The sequence below is a fragment of the Hemiscyllium ocellatum genome, chromosome 5, assembly GCF_020745735.1.
Source record: "Hemiscyllium ocellatum isolate sHemOce1 chromosome 5, sHemOce1.pat.X.cur, whole genome shotgun sequence".
NCBI classification, from domain to species: Eukaryota; Metazoa; Chordata; class Chondrichthyes; order Orectolobiformes; family Hemiscylliidae; genus Hemiscyllium; species Hemiscyllium ocellatum.
This window is the reverse complement of record NC_083405.1, coordinates 38079103-38099096: the sequence shown is the minus strand read 5'-3', so window position 1 is coordinate 38099096 and position 19994 is coordinate 38079103. Positions and strand designations below refer to the sequence as shown.

The following is a 19994-nucleotide window of genomic DNA, read 5'->3' as shown; positions in this document are numbered from 1 at the left end:
CAGCACATTTGTACCATCCTTCAGTACTTTATTGCTGACCATACATACCCATAGGGCACATATTGCAACAGTAAATTATAATTGAAAGTTTTGGCACACTTCAAAAAGCCTTCATGTTCAACACATGTCTACGACCCTGCATATGCCTCGTTCTTTCAGACATGCCAAAATTGCTTCACTGTTTGCATGTGTACAAGAATGAATGTGAACTTGAAGGCAATTAAGGTTGAACAACTAATGATGGCCTTGCTGTTGGCGCTCACATCTCATGAAAGAATAGAAATAAAAGTGCAGAAGGCTTTGGTAACTTTATGTTGTTGATTTACTTGTAGTTTAACCTACCCTGAGCAAGCTGATCTTTGCAAACAACAGAAAAGTAAGAAAATGTGCAACTGCATGTCTCTCCAAATAGACTTGCCTCACATTACTCTTTGCAATAAAGATGTATAGCAAGCATATAACCTGCTTAAAAACTAAATGGGAAATCAGCATTCAGGGGAACAGGTTGGCATTCTGCAGCCTTAGAAATGTTCCCTCTCTGTTGCCAGAGTCAAAGATGCCACTAAGCAGCTGCAGGATATTCTGAGGGAGGAGGGTGAACAGTTTGGGGTTTCTGGTCTATTTCTGTATCGAACTTATGGGTTTAAAGAAAGGCAGAAAAGTCAGCTTGGCATGGCTGGTTACAGGGCATCCCAATGAGATGTATAGTGCTCAAAAAAGGAATGGTAGATGACCGATGATACTTGGTGAAAAAAACATTCACAGCTGTGAGGATACAGGACATTACGGTGAGGATATAGGACATTATGGCCCTTCGGTCCCTGTTGTGCCAAACCTTAAACCAATCTGAAGCCCATCTAACCTACACTATTCCATTCTCATCCATATGTGCATCCAAATGACCACTTAAATGCCCTTAATGTTGGCGAGTCTACTACTGTTGCAGGCAGGACAGGAGGGATGGTTTGTTACAGGAATCATCAGATGAGGCCAGATGAGCTAAACTGGGGAACAACAAAGGGACAAGCGCTCGACTGGGACAGTCTGACTGACATTCAAACAGCCAGGGGGAGATAAAACAGCAAACAGATAGCAAAATGACTAAAGTGCAAAAATGATACATAATAGCAAGGGATTTCAATTACTGGTTTGTAACCAATGAAAATGGTACGGAGAGTGAAGGAATTCATTTACAAGACCTTTTATTTAGTCAGTATGTAACAAGTCTAATGAAAGGAGGGTCATAAGACTAGAAGACATAGGAGCAGAAATTAGTCCAGTCAGCCCATCGAGTCTGCTCCACCATTCAATCAGGGCTGATAAATTTCTCAACCTCCATTCTCCTACTTTCTGCCCTTGATCCCCTTGAATACTCAAGAACATATCTGTCTCAGTCTTAACTATACTCAATCAGCTGGCCTCCACAGCATTCTGTGGCAATGAATTCCACAGATTCACCACTGTTTGGCTGAAGAGGTTACTCCTTATTTAAAAGGTCTGGCTTAGTCTGAATGTTCCAATTGGAAACCATGGATGAACTGAAAATTCCATTCCTTTCTGAAGTCCATGTCTGAGGCTTTCAAGTTGGGCAACCCTGACCAATAAAAGAAATCCAGGTATGACCTTCGCAAGGCCATCTTGGACACCAAGAGGTGTTACCAAACTAAGCTTGAGATCCAGACAACCACAAGGCTTACATGACATAACAGCATACAAAGGGAAGTCAAACAGAAGAGTGGGCAATGGTAGATCCCTACCCAATGAACTCAATGCATTCTACACTCACTTTGAACAGAAGGTTAGTGAAAGAATATCACTTATCCCAACAGCCTCGGACACGTGTGTACTCACAGTTACTGTCACAGATGTCAGATCGCATTCTTAAGGGGGAAGCCATGGAAAGTGATTGGTCTGGATGGATGGAGTCCCCAGCTCTGCATTCAGACCCTGTGCAGGATTTGCAGACATCTTCCTCTGATCTGAAATCCCTACCTGCTTCAAGAAGACCACAATTATCCCAGTGTCAAAGAAAAAACATGCAACCTGCCTCATTGACTATTACACAGTGGCTCTGATTTCTATAATAATGAAGTGCTTTGAGAGGTTAGTCATGGTTCACATCAAGTCCAGCCTCCCAAATTGCCTTGATCCTTTGCAAATCAGTGCAAAGGCAGACGTCATTTCCCTGGCCCTATACCTATCCCTGGAACGTCTGGATAATATGGATACCTACCTCAGGCTCCTACTTATTGATTACAGTTTCACCTTCAATACCATAATTCCAAATAAACTCATCTTTAACCTCCAAGACCAAGGTCTCATCTCCCCCCTCTGTAACTGGATCTTCAATTTCCTGACCCATAGACTGCAATCAGTAAGAATAAGAGACAACCCTCCTCCACCATAATCCTCAACACTGATGTCCCTCATGGCTGTGTACTCAGCACCCAGTACACTCCTTATACATTCACAACTGAGTGGCTAAATACCACCTCAACTCCATTTACAAGTTTGCTGACAACACCACCACTATAGATCAGATCTCAAACAATGAAGAGACAGAATAAAGGTAAGAGATTAGATGCTTGGTGTAAAGACATCAATCTCTCCATCAATATCAGCAAAACGAAGGAGCTAGCTGGTCATTGACTTTGGGAAGTGGAATGGAGGACACATCCCTGTCTGCATCAATGGTGCTGAGGTGGAGATGGTCGAGAGCATCAAGTTCCTGGGAGTGATGATCACCAACAATCTGCCCTGGTCCACCCAAGTTGACGTGATGGTCAAGAATACGCAATAATATGTCTGCTTCCTCAGGAGGCTAAGGAAATTCGGCACGTCCACAAAGACTTTTCCCAATTTTTATAAATGCACCATAGAAAACATCCTATATGGATGCATCACAGTGTAGTTTGGCAACTGCTTTTCCCAAGACTGAAAGAAACTACAGAGTGTCATGAACACTGCTCTGTCTGTCACAGAAACCAGCCTTCCATCCATTGACTCCATCCACACTTCCCACTGCTTTGGGAAAGTAACCAGTGTAACCAAAGATGCCTCTCACCCTGGTTATGTTCTCTTCCACCCTCTTCCATCTGGAAGAATATATAAAAGTTTGAATGCATATACAAACAGACTCAAGAACAGCTTCTTCTCCACTGTTATCAGACTTTTGAACAGACCTCTCAAATGTTAATTCTGATCATTCTCTCTGCATCTTCTCTGCACTGTAACACTGTATTCTGCACTCTGCTCTGCTACCCTGATGCACTTTATGCGATACAATCTGCCTATATAGCCTGCAAAATAACACTTTTCACTGTACCTCGGTACATGGGGCAACAGCAAATCAATCAATAGTTTTTAGAAAGAAAGCTGGGCAGGTGGAAGAGGGTATCAGTCGATCAGCATTTTGGTGGCAATGCTCATTATTCAGTTATATTTAGTGTAGTAATGGAAAAGGAAACAAATAAAGCAACTTAAATGTTAAAAACCGGGAAAAAGACAATTTTACGAATGTGCGAAATGATTTACCAAAAATGTGGGAACAGCTACTTGAATGTAAGTCAATGTCAGGAGAGTCTATCCAAAAATGAGGTGGAGACTGGTTGGGGAAAAAAAAAGCATGTCACAAAGAGAAAGAATTGGACTCAAATCCAGAACCCCCTGGATACCAACCAGGTAAAGCAAACAGGGAACCTCATGGCTGATATTGAGAGCTCAGTATCATTGATAGGTATAGAAAGAGCAGAGATAAAATTAAAAGGGATATTATGAAAGCAAATAGAAGGCATGAAAATAATTGACAAGTAAAATTAAAGAAGATCTAAAGATTGTGTCTAAATAAATAGAGCAAGAGGGAAAATAAAGGAAGGGTAGTGTAGATGAGAGTCCAAGCAGTAATGGGTGTGAAGGCAGAAGTTGTGGCATAGTTCTTAATGAATATACAAAACAGGGAAGCAATGTAGACCATTTAGTTAAAAGAGGGGCACGGAATAGTGTATGGAATCATGTAAAAAGAAATATTAAGGGACTTAGGCATCTATGAAAGTGAATAAATTGCCAGGCCTGAATGAAATATATCTCAGGCTGCAGAGAGAAACAAAGAAGAAAAATGTAAAGGCTCCGACCAGCATTTCCAATCTTCTCTGGTTACTGGGCAGTGCTGCACAACTGATTCACTACATGTTAAACTATTTTAGAAGCATTCTAGGCATGGGCTTTCTAGTTAGATTTTTATTTCAAACAACCACAAACTCAGCCATCTTCTGGTTGACATTCCTTAATATATAAATGAATGAAATTATCGAATTAGTTCACAACACCTATTTACCTTTAACTGCTATGTATTTACTATCCTGTTAATGGAATTAGATACTAACAGCAGACTGCAAACATTATATCCATGGTTTAAAAGGAAGGGATGGAAAGAATAATTTTTTAAAAAGTCTGATCTTGGCATTGGGTTAATTATTAAAAACATTTTAAGAGACAGTATAAGTAGTCATTGAAAAAAACCCAGATTACTCTTGGACAATCAGCATGGAAATGTTGAGGAGAGGTAGTATCTGATGAGCTTGATGAACCTCTCTAGTGAGCTAACAATGAGAGGGATTCATTTGATGGATAGACTTTAACACGTCTTTTGACAAGGTAAGCAAACAGGACTTAAAGAAGAGTCACCTGCACCCAACGAAAGATATCAAGCTGATTCCAAAATCGTTTTGTGGCAACAAACAAAGGGTATTGTTTGAAGATATTTCTAAGATTAGAGAGTTATTTCCAATAGAATTCTGCAGGGCACAGTTCTAACTCCCTTGCTTTTTTGGTATGTGTCAATAATTTTGGCTTAAATGTCAAGGGCATAATTAAGGAGTTTGAAATTGATGCAAAACTTGACTATTGGTTGACAGTGAAGGAGGAAGCTGTAGACTCCAGGAAAATATTAATGAATATGTCAGCTAGGCAGAAAGTGCCATGAAGTGTGTGACTTTAGGTAGAACACACAAGACAAGGGCATAGGCAATAAATGGTAAGACGATGAGGAGCACCGGAAGGACATTGGAGAGTGTGTTCAAAGATCTCAGAGGTGGGTATGGTCGTTGGACACATTCCTGTTTGTTCAGGCTTCATGTTAGAAAAGAGAAGCTGTGCTGGAGCAGTATAATAGACAAGACCACAGCTGAAGCAGTACGTACATTGCAGGAAGGATGTGATCACACTGGACTTATTAAAGAGGAGATTTACAAAGAAGTTGGAAGAATGGAGACTATTAGCTGAGACAGGATTGTCTGTGCTGAGTGTTCAGTTCACTGTCCATCAATATCGTTGCTTCCTCCCCATATGCTTAGCTTTCTGTCAATTGGTTTTGCTGAAGTTCTCTTTCAGTTAGTGTGCAGCTCAGCCTTGTGGCTAAATCTTATATTTTTGTTGGTAAATGCCAGTTGTGTCAAGTTCTTTGGAAGGCTGTCAGGCCTTATGATTTCTCACCATAACTTAGCAAACTGTCGTCTGTTAAATATTACCCTCCCCTCTGATACTGCGCTCGTCTGATTCCAGTCCTTCCTTGCCACGTGCTGTTCCTGGAACAAATGTGGGTTGCATGGTCACTCAGTGGTTAGCGCTGCTGCCTCACAGTGCCAGGGACCTAGGTTTGATTCCAGCCTCGGGTGACTATCTGTGTGGAGTTTGCAAATTCTTCTTGTGTCTGCGTGGGTTTTCTGGGTGCTCTGGTTTCCTCCCACAATCCAAAGATGTGCAGGTCAGGTGAATTGGCCATGCTAAATTGCCAGGGATGGGTAGATTAGGTGCATTAGTCTGGGGGAAATGTAGAGTAATTGAATGGGAGAATGGGTCGGGGGGTTGGGGGGTATTACTCTTTGCAGGGTTAGTGTGGACTTGTTGGGCCAAAGGACCTGTTTCCATATTGCAGGGATTCTATGATAACTTGTTACTCAGATAAGCACCAATAGACTGGCATCCTCAGTGTATGTGCCATATTTAAATGGCTGCTGTGCACCCGGTGAGCACTGGCATTCTGGAGCTGCCCTGCATGGTGATGGACTGTCTCTCAGAAGATGCTGTGGAAAGGTAAGATGGTGATGTGATTTTCCAGTTTGGATCTGTAGATCCTGGTAGATGGAGTGGTACAGAGGAGGGGGGGGTGACCATTTTCCAGAGGATAGCAGAAGAGGCCACCATACCAAGCCCTGGTCAGCAGTGCCATATGAATGCCATGTCTTTCTTGGCTGCACCAGGACAGGCAACTCACTCTTCTCTCTGTTACCGCACACTCCCTGCTAAATGGACTGTGATGGTTCAAGAAGCCATTCTCACCATCACCTTGTCTTGCACAAATATGAATGATGAATAAATGCCGACCAGCCAATGATGGCCATGTCATATTAATGAATTTTTAAAATTGGCAACCACCTCCCACCAAGGCTCATGCTCTGCCATTCTCACTCCTGCCTGCAACAACTTCCTCCATTGCTGTCACATTCACCCCCTCCCTTCACTTCCTATCTCCTGCCCCACCCTTGTTAGCCTCCCATAGCACTAACCCCGCACGGCTTCTGTATTGCCTACTCACTCACCCGGAACACTTCACCACGTTTTAACCCATGCCAGCACTAACTGCTGCCACACCCACTTCCATCTCACTCCATCCCTCCCTTCCTCACATTCGGGGACAAGACAGCCCACAATAAGCCAGGAAGAGCCTGGGCAGGTGGAGGGGGGCCGGACATCAGACTCCTCATCTCCGGGGAGGAAAGAATCCCATCCCCCGGAGGAGATGACAGGGACAGCTCCTGAGGGAATGCCAAAACAACCGTGTTCTGCCAAATGAGTAAGTGCCATTCTTCATTCCACAGAAACTCTCATGCACCTTCAAATGAAAGCAAGATACTGCAGAGGCTGGAAACCCAGAAAAAATATAGACAATGCTGGCAAAACTCAGCAGGTCTGGCCGTATCTGTGGAGAGAGAAACAGAGTTAATGTTTCAACCTGGTATGATTCTTCTTTAGAATGTGAAAGGGATTGAAAAATAATGGTTCAGTACTTCCAGTATCTGGATAACTGGGGTTCTTTCTGGGGAAGGTGGGATGGTCTACACCTGAACCTGAGGGGCACCAGTATCCTTGAGGGGAGGTTTGCTAGTGCTCTTTGGGGGGGTTTAAACTAACTCTGCAGGAAACCTAGACTGTAGCTTTAGGGTGCAGGACCTTGAGTGTAGGGAGATTAGGAACATGGCATCAATCTTGAAGGAGGGTGCCTGTAAACAGGAAGGTGGCTTGAAGTGTGTATACTTCAATGTGAGAAGTATACGAAATAAGGTAGGTGAACTTGCAGCGTGGGTTGGTACTTGGGAGTTCGATGTTGTGGCTATTACGGAGGCATGGGTCGAACAGGGACAAGATTGGTTGTTGCAGGTTCGAGGGTTTAAATGTTTTAGTAGGGTCAGAGGTGGGGGTAAAAAAGGGGGAGGTGTGGCATTGCTTGTCAAGAATAGTATTACAGCGGTGGAAAGGACGATGGATGAAGACTTGCCATCTGAGGTAGTTTGGGCTGAGGTTAGAAACAGGAAAGATGAGGTCACCCTGTTAGGAGTTTTCTACAGGCCTCCTAATAATCCTAGAGACGCAGAAGAAAGGATTGCGAGGATGACTCAGGAGAAGAGTGAAAGTAATAGTGTGGTTGTTATGGGAGACTTTAACTTCCCAGATATTGACTGGGAAAGCTATAGCTCGAGTTCGTTAGATGGGTCGGTGTTTGTCCAATGTGTGCAGGAGGGTTTCCTGACACAATATGTAGACAGGCCAACAAGAGGTGAGGCCATACTGGATTTGGTTCTGGGTAACGAACCAGGACAGGTGTTAGAATTGGAGGTAGGTGAGCACTTTGGGGATAGTGACCACAATTCGGTGACTTTTACTCTAGTGATGGAGAGGGATAAGTGTGCACTGCAGGGCAAGAGTTATAGCTGGGGGCAGGGAAATTATGATGCGGTGAGGCATGACTTAGGATGCTTGGCTTGGAAAAGTAGGCTTCAAGGGAAGGGCACAATCGATATGTGGAGCTTGTTCAAGGAGCAACCATTGAGTGTCCTTGATAAGTATGTACCTGTCAGGCAGGGAGGAAAGGGTCGTGTGAGGGAGCCGTGGTTTAATAAGGAATTGGAATCCCTTGTTAAAGGGAAGAGGGCGGCCTATGTAAAGATGAGGCATGAAGGTTCAATTGGGGCGATTGAGAGTTATAAGGTAGCCAGGAAGGATCTAAAGAGAGAGCTAAGAGCAACAAGGAGGGGACATGAGAAGTCCTTGGTTGGTAGGATGAGGGAAAACCCTCATATATAGGTATAGGCTTTCTATAGGTATGTCAGGAATAAAAGAATGACTAGGGTAGGAATAGGTCCAGTCAAGGATAGTGGTGGGAAGTTGTGCGTGGAGGCTGAAGAGATTTCGTCAGTATTCACTCAGGAACAGGACATTGTTGCCGATGTGAATATTGAGTCACAATTAATTAGAATGGATGGCTTTGAGGTATGTAGGGAAGAGGTGTTGGAAATTCTGGAAAGGGTGAAAATAGGTAAGTCCCCTGGGCCTGATGGCATTTATCCTAGGATTCTCTGGGAAGCAAGGGCGGAGATTGCAGAGCCATTGGCCGTGATTTTTATGTCCTCGTTGTCTACAAGAATAGTGCCAGATGACTGGAGGATAGCAAATGTGGTTCCCTTGTTCAAGAAGGGGAGTAGGGATAACCCTAGTAATTATAGGCCGGTGAGTCTCACTTCTGTTGTGGGCAAAGTGTTAGAGAGAATTGTAAGGGATAGGATTTATGAACATCTGGATAGGAATAATGTGATCAACTATAGACACATGGTTTTGTGAAGGGCAGGTTGTGCCTCATAAACCTTATTGAAATCTTTGAGAAGGTGACTAAGGAGGTGGATGAGGGTAAAGCGGTTGATGTGGTGTATATGGATTTTAGTAAGGCATTTGATAAGGTTCCCCACGGTAGGCTACTGCAAAAAATACAGAGGTATGGCATTGAGGGTGCATTAGAGGTTTGGATTAGGAATTGGCTGGCTGGAAGAAGACAGAGGGTGATAGTTGATGCTGCTGCAAATGTGTTGCTGGTGTTCTGCAAGGATCTGTTTTGGGACCATTGCTGTTTGTCATTTTTATAAATGACCTGGAGGAGGGGCTAGAAGGTTGGGTGAGCAAGTTTGTGGATGATACGAAAGTCGGTGGAGTTGTTGACAGTGAGGAAGGATGTGGCAGGTTACAGCGGGATATAGAAAAGCTGCAGAGCTGGGCAGAAAGGTGGCAAATGGAGTTCAATGTAGGTAAGTGTGAAGTGATTCACTTTGGTAAGAGTAACAAGAAGATGGAGTACTGGGCTAATGGTCGGATACTTGGTAGTGTGGATGAGCAGAGGAATCTTGGTGTCCATGTACACAGATCTCTGAAAGTTGCCATCCAGGTAAATAGTGCTGTGAAGAAGGCATATGGCGTACTGGCTTTTATTGGTAGATGAATTGAGTTCCGGAGTTTTGACTTCCCGAGTCCTGAGGTCATGTTGCAGTTGTATAAGACTCTGGTGCGGCCGCATCTGGAGTATTGTGTGCAGTTTTGGCCGCCATACTATAGGAAGGATGTGGAACGGGTGCAGAGGAGGTTTACCAGGGTTTTGCCTGGTATGGTAGGAAGATCGTATGAGGAAAGGCTGAGGCACTTTGGGCTGTTTTCATTGGAGAAAAGAAGGTTTAGGGGTGACTTGATAGAGGTGTACAAGATGATTAGGGGTTTAAATAGGGTTGACAATGAGAACCTTTTTCCACATATGGAGTCAGCTATTACGAGGGGGCATAACTTTAAATTAAGGGGTGGTAGGTATAGGACGGATGTTAGGGGTAGATTCGTTACTCAGCGAGTCATGAGTTCATGGAATGCCCTGCCAGTAGTGGTGGACGGATCTCCCTCTTTATGGGCATTTAAACGAGCATTGGATAGGCATGTGGAGGATAGTGGGCTAGTGTGGGTTAGGTGGGCTTGGGTCGGCGCAACATCGAGGGCCAAAGGGCCTGTACTGCGCTGTATTTTTCTATGTTCTATGTTCTCAGTGAAGCGGAGCAGGAATGAGGTCTACAAATGTTGTAGACCTCCAGTACAAAGACAAATTGTTACTAATTGTGGTGTGGGAAAAATAGAGATATAAAATGAATGCAAGTTGAGGTGTGAAAAAGAGAAAATGGGTCCTCTCAATGGAAAATGGATAAACAACCTAAACAAGACTAAGCAGTGAGGGCAGTTGAGAGGAGGAATATAAGAAAGGTGGAGGATAGGTATCATGCAGTCAGGCTGTAGAGTTCAGTACTGAGGCCTAGAGGCTGGGAAATGCCAGTGTTTGTCTCGGTGTACAGCAGCCTTTTAAAGTTGGTGAGGGTACCAGAAGTGACGGTCTTTCTAAGGATGTTGTGAGGGGTGAGTTCTCCTGGGAGTGATGGGTAGTAGAATAGAGCTAGAATAAGGTGACAGGGCAACATAGGGATAGAGTGGCTAGTTAATGAGCCGGGTTTGGTAAGGTGCAGCAAGACAACTTTAGTGGGCGGCACGGTGGCACGGTGGTTAGCACTGCTGCCTCACAGCGCCAGAGACCCGGGTTCAATTTGAAGTTTGTGGAGTTTGCACATTCTCCCCGTGTCTGTGTGGGTTTCCTCCGGGTGCTCCGGTTTCCTCCCACAGTCCAAAGATGTGCAGGTCAGGTGAATTGGCCATGCTAAATTGCCCGTAATGTTAGATAAGGTGTAAATGTTGGGGTATGGGTGGGTTGCGCTTCGGCGGGTCAGTGTGGACTTGTTGGGCCGAAGGGCCTGTTTCCACAATGTAAGTAATCTAATCTAATCTAAAAAAAACTCACTCACCCTCGAGGAGTGAAACCCTTCATGAAACTCAATGAACTTCACTCTTAGTCAAAAAGATGTCCGATTTAGCTGAGGGGTTCAGTGGAGAACCCAAGTTATCCTGTTGCTCAGTTTGCTCAGGTTGTCCTTCTTGACGGTGGTCAAAATGATTGGCTTCATCAACAAACTTGCAAATAAGGAAAAGGTTTGTGTGTGTCGGGGGGAGCAACAGGGCAGATATATTTTGTTCTGTTATGTCACTGGCAATCGACACCATGCTATACCATCAATTATTCTCCACAATGATACTCCAGATTCAGCTGAATATTGAAGAAACACAAATTCTGTAAAGAAAGACTGGCACTCATGTAAAAAGATTTATTAAAAGTGTCTTTTACATTATCTGGATAATTCATTCTCTGAATAAAACACATTTGCTTCAACAATTGTACAGAAATCAGCTCCAATTAGGAAGAATTTCAAAAATTGTTTGATCTAACTTATGCGTTATAGAACACAGTGAAATTTGAATAGAATCTCCACTAGACAAAAGCGAGTAAATAGGTCACACAGCCCAGAGAAAATACTTAACATTCCAATGTTATATGATTTCCTTCACTTATAATCAAAGGAGCTGGTAAGTGGAGATGCCTTGAGCAATGTTTTAATCCCTGGGCCCCCTCAATTAGCACCCGGGATGGGGCAGAGACTCGAATACGTAATGATGGAATTATAAAAACAATCTCTCAACAGTCTATAACATGATCTACTCAGTAACCTGAGGAAATCTGTGTTCTATCACATAACTGGTACACTGACCATTCAGGAAGTGGTTGTAGTTGCTGCATATTTAAATACTGTTTGTGTTATACAGCAAGAGAACACAAGAAGAAAAGCATCTTTAAGAAAACAGACAGAATTAGATAAGATTACTTACAGTGTGGAAACAGGCCCTTTGGCCCAACAAGTCAACACCAACCTGCCGAAGCGTAACCCACCCAGACTCATTCCCCTACATTTACCCCTTCACCTAACACTACTGGCAATTTAGCATGGCCAATTCACCTAACCTGCACATTTTTGGACTGTGGGAGGAAACTGGAGCACCCGGAGGAAACACACGCAGACACAGGGAGAATGTGCAAACTCCACACAGTCAGTTGCCTGAGGCGGGAATTGAACCCAGGTCTCTGGCGCTGTGAGGCAGCAGTGCTAACCACTGTGCCACGAGTAAGATTTTTAAAAAAAAAGTTACCTTTTACACAGAGTACTGAAATTATTCTCTAATTCCACTTTGCAATCCCATCCCATAATCATGCTTTCCTTTAGCATTTAATTGTTAACTATATTGTTATATTGCAATATTTTCCAGTTCTCTCAGAGTGTATCTTATGTTGTAGTAAGAGCCAACCAATCCGTTAGTAACTTTCTCACAGGACTATTCTTTTTGAGTGAGTCAGCAGAGTGAGTTGTGGCTATCTATTCAACTTGGGTAGACAATAGACAATAGGTGCAGGAGTAGGCCATTCGGCCCTTCGAGCCAACACCACCATTCATTATGATCATGGCTGATCATCCACAATCAGTATCCTGTTCCTGCCTTATCCCCATAACTCCTGATTCCACTATCTTTCAGAGCTCTATCCATCTCTTTCTTGAAAGGGTAGGTATTATATAGCAGATATTTGCGCTAACCACAGAAGGGCAGTTACCACTGAGGACTACAAATAACAATAAAATCCAGCAATGCTAGAACAGTTATTTTCCCACTTTCTATTGAGTATACATTTAAATCACCATTGACTAAAACCAAAGCCTGTAAAAGAGCAGATATATAAGATACCTCATTTTTGGGGGAGAGTGCCTCATTCAGTTGATTCTATATTTTGTAAGTTTTTTGACTTAAAAAAATGTTTTTAGTGTTTTTACAACTGGCCGTGTTGAAAATGTAGTGCCGTATATATGATACTATTCCAGTGAGCTTTTTCAGAACTATCGCTGGAATTTCACACAGTCAGGAAGGAGAGATCATACCCAGAATGAGCCATAACCCGTGTGAGTAAATAGTTTGGGAAATTTGGAGATAGCATGGGAATTCAGTGCAGAGGTGCTTTTTGTTTGCTTTTTTGGCTAATAGTTTGGAAGATTTATTCGAACAGGATAAATTGGAGCTCACAGATTCAGCACAAAAGAGTGACATCGCAGAAAATCTGTAAATTCATTAGCAGGTAATAGCTACTAATTTCACTATCGTTTATAGGTTCATAGAATCAATACAGTGTGGGAGTAGGCCATTAGCCCATCAAGTCCACACTGACACTCTGAAGAGCAGCCCAGCCAGACCCACCCGCTACCCTATCACCCTACATTTCCATGGCTAATCCACCTAACCTACACATGTCTTTGTCAAACAGGTTAAAGAGTTTTGCTCCCTGTGTGGATGGGAATGAGAACTGCAGAGAGAGTGAGCCGACTGAGTGCAGCACTGTGGTGCAGGGAGTCATTCAAATGGGGGGAGAGAAGAGTTAGTAACTGGAGATAGCATATTTAGAGATATCACATTGTTCTCTGTGACCAGGATTGAGAGTCCTGAAGGTTGTATTGCCTGCCTGGTGCTCAGGTTCAGGATCTCTCACCTGGGCTGCACAGGATCTTGGAGTGGGTGAGTAAAGATCCAGCGATCGTGGTCCAGATAGGTACCAACGACATGTATAAAACTAGGGCAGTGGTTCTGCTAAGGCAGTGTGAACAGCTCGGAGCTAAGTTAGGAAGCAGAACCAGAAAGGTAATAATCTCTGGATTACTACCCGAGCCACAAGCTAATTGGCACAGGATCAATAAGAGTAAGCAGGTAAATGTGTGGCTGAAATATTGGTATTGGAAAAATGGGTTTGAATTCATGGGACATTGCCACCAGTACTGGGGAAGAAGGGAGTTGTTCAACTGGGAGGGTCTGCATCTGCACCATGCTGTGACAAGAATCTTACTGAATCGTATAGCTAGGGCTGTAGACAGGGGCTTTAAACTAAAACTAAAATGTGGAGGGGTTGGGGGGCTCAGTTATAGGGGAAGTTAGAAAATCTGAATTACAGGAGGAGGTAAGAGTGCAGAACTCAGGAGACGTTATTAAAATCTCCAGCACTGACACAAACAGGATAGAGTTTATGGATAAGGTTAGCAATCAATCTTCAAGCACATTGGACAAACTAAATCACAATGAGAAGAGGGATGATTAATACAGGACTGAAGGTGTTATACCTGAATGCACACAGTATAAAGAATAAGGTAAATGAGCTTGTGGCGCAGATCGAAATTGGCAGGGATGATGTAACGGGCATCATGGAGATGTGGCTGAAAGGGGATCAGGATTGAGAGCTGAATATTCAAGGACATACATCCTATCATAAACATCGGCAGCTGGGCAGAAGGAGTGGTGTTGCCTTATTAGTAAGAAATGAAATTAAATCAATAGTAAGAAAAAAAGTAGGGTCAGATGGTATAGAATCTATGTGGGTAGAGTTGAGAAACCACAAAGGTAAAAATAAATATTTGGAATTATGTATAGACCTCCAAATAGTTGGCAGGAGCTGGAGCGCAAGGTACACCAGGAGATAGAAAAGGCAAAGTTAGTGATCATGGGGGATTTTAATATGCAGGTGGATTGGGAAAATCAGGTTGGTAGTGAATTGCAAGAAAAGGAATTTGTGGAATGTCTATAAGATGGCTTTTTGGCGTAGCTTGTGGTGGAGTTCACGAGGGAACAGGCAATCCTGGATTTAGTTTTGTACAATGAGGCAGGCTTGATAATTGAGTTTAAGGTCAAGGAACCCTTAAGAGGCAGTGACCGTAATATGATTGACTTTACTCTGCAACTTGAGGGGGAGAAGATAGAATCAGAGGTAACGGTATTACAGCTGAATAAAGGTAACTACAGAGACATGAGGGAGGAGTTGGGTAGAATTGACTGAGAGAGGAGCCTAGCAGTAAAGACAGTGGAACAGCAATGGCAGGAGTTGCTGGGAGTAATTCAGGAGACACAGCAGAGATTCATCCCAAGGAAAAAAGAAGCATGGTACAGGGAGGTTGATGCAAGCAAGGCTGACTTGGGAAGTCAGGGATAGCATAAAAGCAAAAGAGAAAGCATATAATGTGGTGAAGGGCAGTGGGAAATCAGAGGATTGGGAAGCTTACAAAGACCAACAGAGGGCAACAAAAAAAGAAATAAGGAGGGAGAAGATTAAATATGAGAGTAAGCTAGCCAGTAATACAGGAAGACTGTAAGAGTTTTTTTTTAGATTAATAAAAGGAAAAAGTGGACATTGGACCACTGGATAATGATGTTGGAGAGATTGTAGTGCAGGACAAGGAAATTGCTGAGGAACTGAATAATTACTTCCCCTCAGTCTTCACGGTGGAAGACACAAGTAATATCCTAAAAGTTCAAGAAAATGAGGGTGGAGAACTGAGTATGGCATCCATCACCCAGGAGAAGGTGCTAGAAAGACTGAATGGCCTGAAGGTGGATAAATCACCTGGACCAGATGGACCACACCCTAGGGTTCTAAGGGAGATAGCTGAAGCAATAGTAGAGGCATTAGTGGTGATCTTTCAGGAATTGCTAGATTTAGGGAGGGTACTAGAAGAATCGCTCATGTGACACCCTTGTATAAAAAGGGAGCAAGGCAAAAGATGAAAAATTACAGACCAATTAGCTTAACCTCGGTCCTAGAATCCATTGTGAAGGATGAGATCTCTGAAGACTTGGAAGTGGTATGATAAAATAGGGCAAAGGCAGCATGGTTTCATCAAGGGAGGTCATGCCTAACAAATCTGCTAGAACTCTTTGAGGAAGTAATGAGCAGGTTAGACCAAGGAGAACCAGTGGATATTATTTAGTTGGATTTCAAGAAGGCCTTTGACAAGGTGCCGCACATGAGGTTACTGAGTAAGATACAGGCATGTGGTGTCAGAGGCAAGGGGCTAGCATGGATAAAAGCCTAGCTGTCTGACAGGAAGCAGAGACTGGGGATAAAGGGTCCTTCTCGGGATGGCAGCGATGACAAGCGGTGTTCCACAAGGCTCAGTGTTGGGACCACAATTTTTCACTTCATACATTAACGATCTAGATGAAGGAACTGAGGACATTCTGGCTAAGTTTACAGATGATACAAAGATAGCTAGAGGGACAGGTAGTATTGAGGAGACAGGGAGGCTGCAGGAGGATTTGGACAAGTTAGGACAGTGGGCAAAGAAATGGCAGATGGAGTATAATGTGGGAAATTGTGAGGTCATGCACTTTGGTAGGAAGAATAGAGGCATGGACTATTTTCTAAATGGGGAGAAAATTCAGAAGTCTGAAGTACAAAGAGACTCTAAAGTTCTAGTCCAAGATTCTCTCAAGGTAAACTTACAGGTTGAGTCAGTAGTTAGGAAGGCAAATGCAATGATGGCATTTATTTTGAGAGGAGTTGAATATAAAAGCAGGGATGTACTTCTGAGGCTCTATAAGTCTCTAGTCAGACCACATGTGGAGTATTGTGCACAGGTTTGGGCCCATAACTCAGGAAGGATATACTGGCCCTGGAGCATGTTCAGAAGAGGTTCATGAGAATGATTCCAGAAATGAAAAGCTTAACATATGAGGAACGTCTGAGGACTTTGGGTCTATACATGATGGAGTTTAGAAGGATGAAGGGGGATCTAATTGAAAATACAGAATACTGAATGGCCTGGACAGAGTAGATGTTGGGAAGATTTTTCGATTGGTAGAAGAGATGAAGACCCGAGTGCACAGCCTTAGGGTAAAGGGAAGACCTTTTAGAATGGAGATAAGAAGAAACTTCTTCAGCCAGAGAGTGGTGAATTTATGGAATTCACTGCCACAGAAGGCTGTGGAGGCCAGGGCACTGAGTATATTTAGGACTGAGACAGATAGGTTCTTGAGAATCAAGAGTTCTGAGGAGAAAACAGGAGAATGGGGTTGAGAAACCTATCAGCCATGATTGAGTGGTGGAGCAGACTCAGTGGGCTGAATGGCCTAATTTCTGCTCCTATGTCTTATGGTCTTATCTCTGGACATTATGGGAAATTTACTTTGGCTAATCCACCCGACTCATCTTCGGACCATGGGAGGAAACCCACGCAGACGTGAGGAGAATGTACAAACTCCACGCAGTCACTTGAGGCTGGAATTGAACCAAGGTTCCTGGTTCTGTGAGACAGCAATATTAACCACTGAGCCACCGTGCCACCCCAGGCCTGTAAAGGTTACTTCTAGATGGAAGGCAAATGGGGAGACTAAGGACTAAGTGAATAAAATAGCAATGCTGGGCCAGGCAATGTGTTGTAACTGCGTGATGTAGGAGCTGATGAACCCCATTGTGGTTCATAGTGACCATATCTTCAACAAGTGGTGTTTGCTTGAGGAAAACTGGCTCAGAGTTGATGAGCTGGAGTCTGAGCTTCAAACATTGCAAAATATCAGGGAGAGGGAGAGTTACCTGGACCCTGTGTTTTAGGAGGAAAACATGCCACTTAGTTTAAATACCTCAAATTTGGTCAGTGTTCAGGGATAGGAAGATGTGACAACCAGCAAAACAGGTAGAAGGATCCAGACGGTAGTGCTGAAGGAGCTTCAGCCTTGGAGCACGTCCAACAGGTTTGAGATTCTTTCTCCCTATGTGAAGGAAAGGGGAGTGTTGGGAAGATGAGCAAACATAGGCACCAATGGTAGAGATAGAAAGCAGAAAAGGTTCTGCTGAGGGAATATGAGCAGCTAGGGGCTACATTTAAAGCAGAGTCAAACAGGTAATAATCTCTGGATTACTACCTGAAGCCATGAGACAATTGGCGTACGATCAGCAAAATTTAAAAAGTTAATGCGTGGCTCAAAGGTTGGTGTGGGAGAAATGGGTTTCAAATTCATGGGACATTGGCATCAAGGAGGGAACTGTTTGAATGGGATGGACTCCATCTGAATCATGTTGGGGCCAGAGTCCTGGGGATCTGCAGATGGGCAGAGGGAGCTGGTGCTGCTTTGTTAGCAAGAAATGAAATTAAATCGATAGCAAGAAGTGATAGAAAGTCAGAAGACATAGAATCTGTATGGGTAGAATTGAGGAAATGCAAAGGAAAAGGTGACTTTAATGGGGTTATGTACAGGCCTCCTAACAAAAGTCAGAAGATAGAAAAGGATGTAAGAAAGACACTATTACAATACCGATGGGAAACTTTATTAAGCAGATGGACTGGGAAAGTCAAGTTGGTCATGAATCTCAAGAAAATAAATTTGTGGAATGTCTGCGAGATTTTTTTTTGCAACAGTTTGTGGTGGAATCCACTAGGAAATAGGCAATTCTGGATTTGGAGATGTGTGTTGAGGCAGACTTGATTAGGGAGCTTAAGATTAAGGAACCTATAGGATGAATAACTACAATATATAATAAAATTCACCCTGCAGTTTGAGAGGGAGAAGTGGGAATCAGATGTAACAGTATTACAATTGAGTCAAGGTAAATGCAAAGACATGAGGTCAGAGTTGGCCAGTGTTGATTGGAAAGAAAGCCTAGCAGGGAAGATGATGGAGCAGCAATGGCAGGAGTTTCTGGGGGCAATTTGGAAGGCATAGCAGAAATTCAACCCAAGGAAGAAGAAACATACCAAGGGGAGGACAAGGCAACCATGGTTGACAAGGGAAATCAGGATGGCGTAAAAGCAAAGAAAAAGTATACAATGTGAAAACGTTTATTGGGAATCAGAGGATTAGGAAGCCTTAAAACTCAATAGAGGAAACTAACAAAAGCAATAACAGGGGAGAAGATGTAATATGAGGGTAAGTTAGTAATGTAAAAGAAGATTGCAAGAGATTTTTTCGATATCTAAAAGATGAGAGAGGCAGGAATAGGCATTGAAGCATTGGAAAATGGCTGAAAAAGTAGCAGTGGGGATCAAAAAATGGTAGAGGAATTGAATAGGTACTTTGCATGAGTTTTCACAGTGGAAGACACCAGCAGCATACCAAAACCTCAGGATAGTCAGGGGGCACAGGTGAGCATAGGACCCCACTAAGGAGAACGTGCTAGGAAGCTGAAAGGTCTGAAGGTGGATTAATCGCCTGGATCAGATGGACTACACCCCAGAGTTCTCAAGGTGATAGCTGAGGAGATTGTAAAGGCATCAGTGGTGATCTTTCAGGAATCCCTGGAGTCAGGGGAAGGGGCCCAGAGAACTGAAAAATAGCCAGTATAACACCACTGTTTAAGAATGGAGGAGGAAGAAGACAGGAAATTGTCGGCCAATTATTTGAGGAAGTAACAAGCAAGTTAGACAAAGGAGAGCCAGTGGATGTAATTTATTTGGATTTCCTGAAGGCCTTTGACCAAGTGCTTCACAGGAGGCTGCTAAATATGAAGAGAGTGCAGGGTGTTAGAGGCAAGGTACTGACATGAATAGAGGATTGGTTGACTGGCAGAAGGCAGAAAGTGGGGATAAAGAAGTCTTTTTCAGGATAGCAAGTGGTGACTGGTATGGTTCTGAGGGGTCAATGTTGGGACATCAGCTATTCATTAATAACCTGAATGAAAGAACTGAGGGCACTTTTGCTAAGTTTGCAGATGAGAGAAAGATAGATGGAGGGATGGATATTGTTGAGAAAGCAGAAAGTTGCAAAAAGTCTTGGATGGGATAGGAGAGTGGGCAAAGATGTGACAGTTGGAAAACAATGTGGGAAAGTGTGAGATTATGCACTTTGATAGGAATAATAGAGATGTAGACTATTTTCTACTGGGAAAAGACTTTGGAAATCTGAAGTGCAAACAGACTTGGGAGTTTTAGTTCAGGATTTGCTTAAGGTGAACATGCAGCTTCAGTAGGCAGTTAGGAAGGCAAATACAATGCTGGCATTCATTTCAAGAGGTCTAGAATACAACATCAGGGATGTACTGCTGAGGCTGTATAAGGCTCTAGTCATACCACATACCATACTTAGAGCATTGTAAGCAGTTTTGGGCCCTATGTCTAAGGAATAATGTGTGGGCCTTGGAAGGGGTCCAGAGGAGGTTGGTGCTAGAAAAGCATAAGCTGGACAGG

The 19994-nt window shown here is 43.3% G+C and overlaps 1 long non-coding RNA gene across 2 annotated transcripts in view; it reads left to right on the top strand.

The window, feature by feature from the left end:
• The window catches only part of LOC132815664 (uncharacterized), a 472009-nt gene that overhangs the window by 100712 nt on the left and 351303 nt on the right, over positions 1–19994 (top strand). The window lies entirely within an intron of this gene.